Source organism: Cervus canadensis, chromosome 4 (assembly GCF_019320065.1).
Source record: "Cervus canadensis isolate Bull #8, Minnesota chromosome 4, ASM1932006v1, whole genome shotgun sequence".
Classification (NCBI taxonomy): Eukaryota; Metazoa; Chordata; class Mammalia; order Artiodactyla; family Cervidae; genus Cervus; species Cervus canadensis.
Window position 1 is genome coordinate 57,192,066 of NC_057389.1, and position 12,608 is coordinate 57,204,673.

Sequence of the window (12,608 nt, forward strand, 5' to 3'; positions counted from 1 at the left end):
ATTGAAACTGTGTCTCCTGCATTGGTAGGCAGATTCTTTACCATTGAGCTACCACGGAAGCCCTATAATTTTTATTTTTAATGTTTAAACTACATTTCCATTTCATTCAAACATAATGGTCCTTTTAGTCTGCTGAAAATCCACACAATACATTCTCATTACTCTTAGTAGAATAATCAAACTCTATCATGGCCTAAAGATCTGATCTATAGTCCGGCCCCAGCCCACCTCCCTGATGGGCTCTTACTGTTCTGTCCTTGTTCGCTCCTTTCCAGCCACACTGGCCTCCCTCTGTTATGTGAAGCCTGTTTCTGAGGGAGGGTCTTTGCAACACCTCTTCTTTCTGCAAGAAGGATTTTTACCCCAGATCGTCACAGGACTGCATCCCTGTCACCTAAATCTCATTTCGGACATTACCTACTCATGGAATTCTAAGTTTCTTCATCACTTTTCTCTGTTTTATTTTCTCCCTGGCAATTGTCACTACTAGTAACTGCCTTGTTTATTTATTTATTTTTAATCGGCTATTGCCTACCCCTCCACACACACACACTGGAATGTACAGTCCACAAAGCAGGTATTTTATCTATCTTCTTCACCGCTGCCCCTAGAGCACCTAGTGGCACTCAATAAATACCTGTTCAATGAGCTCATAGAAAGGGAGGGGCTGGGGAAAGTGCTGCGCTTCTCCTGGAGACCACACGAGGGCGCTGCTCCCCGCGGACTGGATCGCTAGAGCCTCTGCCTTAGGCCAAGCGGCGGAGTTTGCTTCTTGTGCAGGCCCGTAGGGTGCAGAGATGGCCGGACGGCAAGAAGGAGGTCCCTGAATCCTCTGCCTTGCCTTGGGGTGTAGCAGGGCGCAACAGGCCTGGGACGAGAGACCCATCAGGCTCATCTGATGTGGGTCAATCAAACCCCCCACTAGATACCTGGGACCCATTTCCTCTCTGAGAAATGGGACTCAGGCCGGCCCTCCCCACCAACTCCAGGTCTGGACTTGTGGCAAATATCTCCAAGTTTCACGGAGGTCCCAGGGCAGGAATTAGAGGAGCGAGTCACCAAATTACCAGTTGGGAATGGGTGCTGAGTCTGAGGGGGAAAACTGGTTTCAATTCAGGATGAATAGAAACTAGCCTAGGAACTGAAAGTTCAGGGAATCCCTGTGACCACTCCTTCAAGAATGTGTCCTAACCCCCGGGGCCAGTGACTCAAGGCAGCCTGAGGGGGACAGGAGCTGGATTTAGCATGAATACCCCCTCACAAGCATGTCCTCCCTTCCCACTCCAGCTAAAGTTCAGAGGGTCTGCCCTGCCCTCTCTGGCCCCAACTACTCTGGCTCCCCAGGCTGCCTATAGTAGAGGGCCACCATGCCTCCATCCTCTCCAGACCCTTTTTCCTCTTAGGTCTCAAATGCTCTGGGCTGCACAGGTTGATGAGGGAGGGAGTGAGAATCTGTCTGTGGGCATCCGTGGTCTCCCAGACAGGGCCAGTGAACGTGTGCTGTCTGAGAGATCAGTACAGGGGATAAGCCCTGGAAAATACCCTGGCCCAGGATTCAAAGACTTGGTTCTCCTCCTGGCTCAGTCACAGACTTGTCAGGTGTCCTTGAGCAAAGTTCTTCCCACCTCTGAGCCCGTTTTCTTCTACCAAAACTGTGACAGTGTTTAAAGCAGACCTTTAGCAGTCCATGAGGAAGCCATGTCACCAGCTGGCTGCCTGGGTGTAAATTCCAGCTTGGTCACTGTCTAGCAAGTGGAGAAGAGATTTATCCTTGCAGAACCTGAGTTTTCCTATAAGCAGGAGGGGAATAATAAACGTGCCCACTTCATAGGCTTTATTAAAGAAAGAATGCATGTAAAATAGGCCTGGTAAATAGTAAGCACAATAAAGGGAGGCTGTTATTATTTTAAAAAACTATTAATATAGTCACTTCTAGAGTGGAGAGAAGGTTGGAGTCAAGATGGCAGAGGAATAGGACGGGGAGACCACTTTCTTCCCTACAAATTCATCGAAAGAACAATTGAACGCAGAACAAACTTCACAAAACAACTTCTGATAGCTAGCTGAGGACATCAGGCACCCAGAAAAGCAACCCATTGTCTTCGAAGGGAGGTAGGACAAAATATAAAAGGTAAAAAGAGAGACAAAAGATTTAGGGATGGAGACCCGTCCTGGGAAGGGAGTCTTAATAGAGGAAGTTTCCAAACACCAGGAAACCCTCGCACTGGCGGGTCTGGGGGAATTTTTGAATCTCGGAGGGCAACCTAACTGGGAGGGAAAATAAATAAAACCCACAGATTAGGTGCCTAAAAGCAACTCCCAGCAGAAAAGTACCCCAGACGCCCGCATCCGCCACCAGCAAGTGGGATCCAAACGGAGAAGAGCGTGAGGCATTGCTTAGGGTAAGGACCGGGCCTGAGTGCCCTGAGGGCAATCGGAGGGAGCTTTTGTGAGATTCCAACTTAAACTGTGGGATAGCAAAAGAGAGAGAGAGAAAATTAACCAGCCCGAACACACTGCTGGCCGTCTGCAGAACAAAGGGTCTGAGCAAGTCCAGAGAAGAGCTCGCCGGCTGCGGACTGGCCCAGCCCGGACGAGGCAGGAGGCAGGGGGGAGGGGAAAGGGGCAGGCTCAGCCCCAAGGACCGCATCCCCTACCACACTGCAAACAGGCCTCCAGTTTCTAACCAAAGACCTCCTGAGATTCTGGATGGTCGACATCCGTCGGGAGGGTCGCGACTAGACACAGGGCACACGCACCCGACCCGCACGGGCGGGGACTGGGGCTGGGGCTGCGGAGGGGAGAAGCCGCACGCACCCGGACTGGTGCGGGCGGAAACTGAGGCTGGGACCGCGGAGGGGAGAAGGCGCGCCGCACCGGGGGAGAGTGCGCCCGTCAAGCTCCTGGCTGCCTGAGCGGCTCGGGCCAGGGAAGGCACAAAAGGCAGGCGCAGCCGCGTCCGCGCTTTTGTGTAATACCTGAGGGCTGGAACCGCGCGCAGCGCAGGGCACGCTCCACATAGAGCAGCCGGGAGCCTGAGCAGCGTAGATGGGGAAAGCAGCGCCCCTCCCTCCCCGCAGCGCGAGGGAACTAGCGAACCTGAACAAGAGACCACCTCTGCCCACCTGTGTCAGGGCGGAAATTAGGCACTGAAGAGACCGGCAATCAGAAGCCAAATAAACAAAGGGAACCGCTTCAGAAGGGACCGGTGCAACAGATTAAAATCCCTGTAGCTAACACCGACTACACCGGAAGGGGCCTGTAGATATCGAGAAGTGTAAGCTGGAACGAGGGGCTATCTGAAACTGAACTGAACCCAGACTGACCACAACAGCTCCAGAGAAATTCCTAGATATATTTTTACTTTTTTTTTTAATTAAAAGAAAAATTTTTTCCTTGTCTTTTTTATTTTTTCTTTTATTTTCTTTTAAAATTCCCTATTACTCCCCCATTACTCCTTAACTTTCATTTTCATAGATTTTTATGATTTTTTTAATTAGGAAAAAAATTTTTTTTCTTTTTTCTTTTCCTTTTTTCTTTTTCTCTTATTTTCTTTTAAAGTCCTCTATTACTCCTCTACTACTCCTTAATTTTCATTTTCATTTCACTATAACCTTGCAAAAAAAAAAAAGAGAAGCCCTATTTTTAAACCGAACTTCATATATATTTCTAAAATTTTTTGTGTTCTTGTTTTTGTTTTTAATATTGTATTTTTAAGAGTCTAACTTCTACTTTAGATTTTTAATCTTTGTTTTTCAGTATGTGATATAAATTTTGGACATTTAAGAATCCAATATTCAGTTCCCATTTTTATTCAGGAGTGTGTTGATTACTCTCTCCCACTTTTGACTCTCTGTTTTCTACCTCAGAACACCTCTATTTCCTCCTTTCCCCTTCTCATCCCAATCCAATTCTGTGACTCTTTGTGGCTGTCTGGGCTACGGAGAACCCTTTGGGAACAGACAACTGCGTAGATCTGTCTCTCTCCTCTCGAGTCCCCCTTTTTCTCCTCCTGCTCATCTCTATCTCCCTCCTCCCTCTCCTCTTTTTCATGTAACTCTGTGAACCTCTCTGGATGTCCCTCACAGTGGAGAATCTTTTCACCATTAACCTAGAAGTTTTATTATCAGTGCTGTATAGTTGGAAAAGTCTTGAGACTACTGGAAGAATAAAACTGAAATCCAGAGGCAGGAGACTTAAGCCCAACACCTGAGAACACCAGAAAACTCCTGACTACACGGAACATTAAGTAATAAGAGACTGTCCAAAAGCCTCCATACCTACACTGAAACCAACCACCACCCAAGAGCCAGTAAGTTTTAGAGCAAGACATACCACGCAAATTCTCCAGCAACACAGGAACATAGCCCTGAGCGTCAACGTACAGGCTGCCCAAAGTCACACCTAACACATAGACCCATCTCAAAACTCATTACTGGGCACTCCATTGCACTCCAGAGAGAAGAAATCTAGTTCCACGCACCAGAACACCAACGCAAGCTTCCCTAACCAGGAAAGCTTGACAAGTCAATCGTCCAACTCCACCCACTGGGTGAAACCTCCACAATAAAAAGGAACCACAGACCTCCAGAATATAGAGTGGAGAGAAAAGAAAATGTAGGCTGAAATGTCAATTGCATCCAACCACTGTGCGTGGCACATTTTCTCATATTATCCTTAGGACAAGCTTTTAAAAAACTTTATTTTTAAAAACTTTTATTTTTTAAAAACTATTTATGTGAGTCTAATTATAGAAAACTTTGGAAAATAAAAAAGTAAGTCTCTGGCTGGTACCTATCATCCAGCTTCCCCCGTGGTAACATCTCACATAACAACAGTACAACATCAAAACCAGGATGATGACATAAGTACAACACTGTTAACTAGACTGCAGGCCTTATTCAGGTTTCACTGGCTTCTATAGGCACTCATGTGTCTGTGTGTGTTTGTGTGTATAGTTTTATGTAATTTTATCATATGTATAGATTCACTTACACCCAACTGGACAAATTGCTCCTCAAGACTTGGTTTTCTCATCTATAAAATGGGAGTGAAATGAAATGAAATAATGTATGTAAAGTGCTTAGAACAACACCTAAAACTGAATAGCAAGTATTTGATAAATTTAAGTTTTTTTTCTTTTTTTCCAGAAAAAAGCATGTTTTTTTAAAAGTGACTTATAATATATGAATAACTTATATTTGTTATAGAAAAAAAACAGAAAATATTCATAAGATTAAAGCTAAAATAAATTTTCAAATGCTCATACCCCCGAATTTTACTCACACCACAAATTTGAGGTGTATTTCATTATCCTTATTTTATTGTAAAGACACTGAGCCTCAGAAAGGAAAGCAGTTTGCCACAGTCACTAGCTTATGAATGAGGAGCCACGATTGAATGCATACTCTTGCCTCCAGGAGCTCACAGCTGTGGGGCAGCAGACAGGCCTATGAGTCATACCAACCCAGAGCAGACTGGAATGAACAGCCACTGGTGGCTTCTGAACACTTGCTATGTTCCAGTCACTGCCTGAACACCTTGCAGGTTTCTCAGTGAGTCTTTGCAGTAGCCCTTTGAGGTAGCTAACATTCTCATTTCTTGTGAGGAAGCAGATGAGGCTCAGAGAGGTACCTTGCTCAAGATCAGAGCTAGGGTCTGGTGGGCCCAGGGTTTAAAAAGGGGTCAGTTGCATGCTTCAACCTGAGCTTCAAAGCCTCCTCCCTGAGGGATTCAGACAAGATGCGGAGTGTGTGTGAGGGAGGGTCTCTCCAGCTGGAGCTTTGGGCTTCTCTCATCCTGGAGCTGGGGTGCCCTTCTCTGACCCCATCCTGACCCCAGACCACCAACATCCAGCTAAGACTTGGAGTGTACCCTAACAGCTGGAGCCTGCTTCCACTTCTCACAATACCCAGACTCCATCTGAAGTGGAAGAGTGAGAGCCTATGAAAGGAAATCATGTTAGTCGCTTCAGTCATGTCCGATTCTTTGCAACCCCATGGACTATAGCCTGCCAGGCTCCTCTGTCCGTGGGATTTTCCAGGCAAGAATAGTGGAGTGGGTTGACATTTCCTTCTCCAGGGGATCCTCCCCACCCAGAGATTGAACTCGGGTCTCCTGCATTGTAGGAAGATTCTTTACCTCTGAACCACTTGAAAGAAAGCAGAGGAAAAAGAGCAAAACTGCCCGAGCCTAAATTGCTCTACTGGGCACCTCTGACCCAGATTGCCAGGCTCAGGAAGTGTTGGAAAGGCAACTGCAGGTATGTGATTGTTGAGTTTCAGAGTAATTACTTATGCTCCCCTTACTTCCAGAAAAGGTTTAGACAGCAAGAGACATAGAAACAAGTATTTAAAGAATGATTAAAGAACCCTGTAATGAAATGAAATTGGAGAAGAAAGAAATAATTGTCCTCAAAATGCTAAATAGGGGATAATTGTTGTAATTGAGCATCAAAGCTTAACTGTGAGCTTCCTGGTGGTGGATGCAAAAAGGGAGCATATAAATTCCACACTTGCATTGTCTCATAAAAGGAAGTACCTTTACCAGATACCAGATGAGCCAAACTTCCTAACATTGGGCTACAGGAGGAATTTATTTTACTTATTCAGGCACTGGCAAGGGGTCTTATATGTAGTAATATCTAGAACAGTGCTTTTACAAAGGATACAGATATTCATATTCCATGTGAATATGTCTTATATTAGTGGTTTTCAACCCTTTCTGAATCAATATTTCCTTTTTATTACAAATATATTAACAACCCTTTAATATTCTGAAATGAAGTTAACAATAACATCCTGTCTGTACACTTTTCTCTTTAAAGAAAGTCAATACCCAGGACATCTCTGGAGATCCAGCAGCTGTAACTTCACACTTTCAATGTGGGTTGTATGGGTTCCATCCCTTGTTGAGGAACTAAGATCCCTGCATGTCACGTGGTATGCTCTAAAGCATTAAAATATATGTGTGCGTATGTATATGTGTGTGTATATATTATATATATATATAGTCAATACCCTAATTAATATAAAAGTGGTGATTAAAAATATGATATTTGAATATCAAATGTTTGGCCACAACTACTCTAGAAATTTCAATGAAGTAGCCCATTACTTCCACTTACACAGACTTGTCTTGAATGTGACAACTACAAATATAAATATAGGGTTGTTGTTTGGCAACTCAAATACCACCAAAATTAATAATTCATGCTTAATTTCATTCCTGGAAAACAGTGCAAAAACCATTTTTGTGTTTTCAAAAATATTTACTTATTTATTTGGCTGTACCAGGTCCTAGCTGCAGCAAGTTGGATCTTCAGTTGCGGCGTGTAACCTCTTAGCTGCAGAAGTTCTCCAACCAGGGATCAGACCCAAGCCTCTTCCATTGGGAGCACAGAGTTCCAGCCACAACACCACCAGGGGAGTCCCTCTTTTTGTGTTTCTGTGTGAATTAGGGATGAATCTAGGTTCAAGTAATTGTAACCAAGAGTTTTACCTATATGAGTGTCTGGTGGGACACTTAACAACAGTGTGGAATGTGCAGCAATTTTTTCCCCCATAAACTGTTTATTGACATATCCGGCCAAGTCACCTTTACAAACAACCCATCAAGAATCTTAAATGTCACTGAAGCATCCTCCAATTCCCAGGGGTAATTCTTTTTTTTCCCATCTCCCAAACTCCTTTTATTAGAAAACTACTGGAGAATGTCCTCTACCAAAAAACAAGGGTTTGAATCAAATAAATACAGACATGGGGGTCCAGGATCCAGAAGATCCAACACAAGGCAGAATCAGAAGGAATCCTGAGGGTGACAGTAACAGGGAATCAGGCTAAGAGACCACTGAACCCACATTGTTAGAGAACTTTAGGAGTGATTTCTTCAAGAAGACAAACTTAACACAACCCTCAATGAACTTGAAGATTTTGAAAAGAGATTTACATAATTGAGGAAGTGTTTGGATTTGAATTACTACTAAGTACATAGAAAATTAAACCAATATAAAAACGCCAGAAAATCATTTCACTCCAGGGAAAACAAAATACACCGGAAAAGACAAAGTAATCATAGTACACTATATGGTTTACCTATGAATAGATACCACATTGTTGTTGTTTACTCCCTAAGTTGTGTCCAGCTCTTTGCAACCCCTAGAACTGTAGGGAGTCACCAGGCTCCCTGGTCTGTGGGATTTCCCAGGCAAGAATACTAGAGTGGGTTGCCATTTCCTTCTCCACCCAAGGGCAATTCTTAATAGTGTGAACCCAACAACTTTCCCTCACAAATTAATGCCTGAGGATTCCTCAGTTGGTGACAATGAAAACTTACCCACAGACTTCTAAAATGCCCCCAGGAGTTAGCACCTCTTCCTTTGTGAATCAGTGTCTTAGATCAATCCTAAGTTATAAAAAAGAATAAATGGGACTTCCTTGGTGGTCCAGCGGTTAGGACTCTGTGCTTCCACTTCAGGGGGCATGGGCCCCATTCTTGGTTGGGGAACTAAGATCCTGCAAGCCACTAGGCACAGCCCCCAAAATAAAATAAAAAGGCAAATGGATGATGTTAAATTGCAGCTCTGTGACCAAATTTCTCTCTCTCTTTTTTTTTAAAAAATAATTTATTTATTTATTTTTGACTGTGCTGGGTCTTCACTGCCACACGGGCTTTTCTCTAGTTGTAGTGAGCGAGGGCTACTCTCTAGTTTCAGTGCTCAGCTTTCTCCCTGCTGTGGTTTCCCTTGTTGAGGAGCATGGGCTTTAGGGCACACGGGCTTCAGTAGTTGTGGCTCACGGGCTCTAGAGCACGGGCTCAATAGTTGTGGCGCACGAACTTAGTTGCTCTGAGGCATGTGGGAATTTCCTGGATCAGAGATCAGAACCCATGTCCCCTGCATTGACAGGCAGATTCTTTACTACTGAGCCACTAGGGAAGCCCCGACCACATTTCTAAAGGGAATGAAACTTACACATTCCTGGTACAGGATGTGATGTGACCTCATTCCAAGACTGAGCTCTGGAGATGAGACTTATTCTGAGGAGATGGAGACTTATTCTGACCTATTCATTTAGTGCTTTCCCTTTTGCCAAGCACTTTCAGAAATGCTATCTCCTTCAATTGTCAAGAGCCCCCTAAGAAGATTGTTATTCTCTCCCCATCAGAAGACAAAGTTGAGGCACAGAGAGAAAGGTTATCACATAGAAAGTTTATCACACCTTGTAGATCAGGCACTGTAGATCGTCATAGAACTGTCTCAGCAAGCCTTTTCACAGCAGCATGACTGCGAACAGTTTATGATGGACATCTTTGGCCAGTGCCTGAATACAGAACAATTGAAACAAAAAGTTTCATTTTACACAGAGTAACCTGAGGCTTGAGGAGGGAGGCAGGTTGTGTGATGCACAAGAATTACTTGCCTCTCCCTCGGAACAGAGAGCCGTCTATGCTAGGGGATAACAGAAGGGGTAAAGTCCTGGGACTGGAAATTTAAATCTCTTGAAGTCACAGAAATGTGCCCAGAAATGGAGGAGGTTGGCTTGGAATCCAGGCCTTCGCCAAGCACATCATAAATCCCTTTCCTCAACATCTTCTGTGGATGACAGGGGTTCCAGACATCCTCCAACCTCCCCCTCCATCCATCTCTACTTTCATCCTATTCAAAGGATCTTGATCCCAGGCAATCAGACAACAGAGCCTCTCCACCCTCTGGGTATGCATGAAGCATTATCTGGCACTTCCTCCAGGGGCCCCCAGTCAGCCTAGGAGGTGCAAGGGGACTCCAAAGGGTAGGCCTGAGTTCAAATCCAGCTGCACCCCCAAAACTGCTGGATCAACCAGCTCTGATGGGGAAAGGAATATGGATGAGAGAAATCAGACTGGGATAGGAGCAGTGACCCCTTACCCTGAGCTTCCAAATTTGGGTAACTGGACTCATGGCCACCTCGTGATAGATGTATCCTCCATGGAGGAACCCCTCCCTTATCAGTCTCCCCGGCCAGCTGAACTCTGGGTCCACTTAGCACTCACTTCTCCGGGTCAGGATGGAAAGAGAAGGCACCCTCCCCCACGGGACACATGTTGTGAATCAAGACTGCTTTCTTAGGTGGAGGTTTCTGAAACTCTGAGTGGCCTTGCAGAGCCACTGTCTCATTGGTAATTATGGTCATCTTCCAGCAGAGAGGGACCGCTTCGACTGAGGATGGCTGGTCCAGGTTAAAGCAGCACCTTACTAAACTCCCACTGGAAGGAAGGGAGGGAGGAATGAAGAAAGAAAGAAAGGAAGCGGGGAAGGAAGAGAGAGGAAGAAAGTATCTGCTCTTAACTGCAGCTGTCACCAAGTCAGCACCTACAATGGGCCAGGCATCATATTCTTCTATTATTATTGCCCCCATTTTGCAGATGAGCAAACTATAGATCAGAGAAATTGACTAACATGTCTGAAGTTAGAAAGCGAGAAAAATAGCAAAACCCAAGTTTGAACCCATGGCAGTCTGGCTCCTGAGAACCTGGCTCCCATTTTGTTAGCTGTCCTGCTGCTCTTACCTAGGCCTCCCTCCAGTCTGTGAGACAGAGATTCTTACCACCTCCCGCAGGACAGATGGAGCATTGAGCCTCAGCAAAGCTGAGGACGTTATTGTCCATAGAGGCAGAAGGAGGGCGGCCATTGTCTCATGTGTTTCTCCAGAGTAGCGCTGAACTTTAAAAGCACAGGCCCAGGAGAAAAAGAGGAATTCTAATTGAGTGTGAGATTCTTAATAACTGGGTGGCCTTGGGCTGTTACTCACTTGTTTTTAGCCTTGCCCCTTTAAAATAGGGAGGAGTAGCTAGTCTTAGGGCAGTTGTGAAGATCATGCAAGATTATGAGCACATGGGAGGTGTCATTACTTAAAGCTTGACTGTCTCTGCCTCAGAGGTTCAGATTTTGCTCAGATGCTTAATTCATTACCCTAGTTAATTATGTAGACCAGTGCTTCAAACCCTGGTTGATGTCAGAATCACCCGCTCAAAATGTAAATGTTTGGGCCCCACCCCAGGAAGTTTTGAATTAGGAGGACTGAGATGAGGCTTGGACCTCTTTATCTTAAATAAATTCTCAGGTAATTCTGATGCACAGTCAGGATTGGGAGCACCAATTGACCTGCATAGACATGTCAGCCACATTTGGGGAAGGGACTCAGGTGGGTCCCTTCTCCACATTCCCTTCTCCCCTTTCTTGTCACCACCAGCACCTCCTCCCCACTGGCTCGCAAGTGCTCTTCCCAAATGTAGGTCTGTGTGGCCCAGCAGAGAGTCAGTGACACTCAGGGTCACTGAGTGACCACAGAGCCTCCCTTTCCAGAGGCCTGGGAACCCAGCACAGAGCTGGGAAGCAGGATGCCAGGGTTTCTGCTGTGGATTTGCCCCCTTGGGACTCACTGGTGACCCAGGGTCAGCAGGTTTCCAAGCCTCAGTTGACCATCATCCATCACTAGATAGTCAGGAAAAGCAGACTGGCTTGTCTGCTTCCTCAGGAGTGTGTCCTTGGTGCTTAAACACCAGAGAGCATGAGGAGGCCTGGGTAGAGAAAGGGGAGGAGGTGAAAGAATCCTTTATAACTGTGCTTCCCCACTGATATCGCCTTTGATGCTCGCAGAGATAGGGAATAAAATCCAGCATCTACCTGGGGCTTGGGGGCTTCCCTGGTGGCTCAGTGGTAAGGAATTTGCCTGCCAATGCAGGAGAGGACCCCTGGAGAAGGAAATGGAAACCTACTCCAGTTTTCTTGCCTGGACAGAGGAGCCTGGTGGGCTGCAGTTCAAAGGCTTTCAAAGAGTCAGACATGACTTAGCAAATAGACAATAACAACAATCTGGGAGCTATAACATTCTCTGTTATCTGTCCTTGGTCTTTGCTTTAATGTTATCTCCTAACCCTCCCTCCTTTCTGGCTTTCTTGCTGTTCCCTGACTGCTCCAGGCTTGTTTCCACCTCAAAGTCTTTGCCCGAGTTGCTCTGCTTAGAATACTTCAGCAGTGGATCATCACAAGTCTGGTTCCTTCTGTTATTCAAGCATCAGCTTCCAGGTCACAGGCTCAGAAAGACCTTTGCTAATCAGTCACCAAATCTGAAGTGTTGTTCCAAGCACTGGGACATAGCTTCCAAGAGTATATCATTAAAATTAACTTTCATCTTAGTATTTGTCATCATAGGATCTATTTTCCTTTTTAATTTATTTAATGTGTTGCCTGGCTGTCTTGTTTATTGTTGTCTCTTAGTGCCTGAAAAGTGTTCAGTGATTGTGGAATAAATGAGTTAATGATATTGCCCCAGAATGAATCATGATTCCTTTTTCTATATTTTTAAATATAATTTTAAATTTATTTTTGGCTCTGCTAGGTCCGTTGTTGTGCAGGCATCTCGCTGTGGGCTTCTCTTGTTGAGGAGCATGGGCTCTAGGCTCGTGGACTTCAGTAGTTACAACTCCCAGGCTCTAGAGCATAGGCTCAAGAGTTGTGGCTCTTGGACTTAGTTGCTTTGTGGCACGTGGGATCTTCCCGAACCAGGGATTGAACCCACATCTCCTGTGTTGGCAGGCAGATTCTTTACCACTGAGTCACCAGGGAAGCC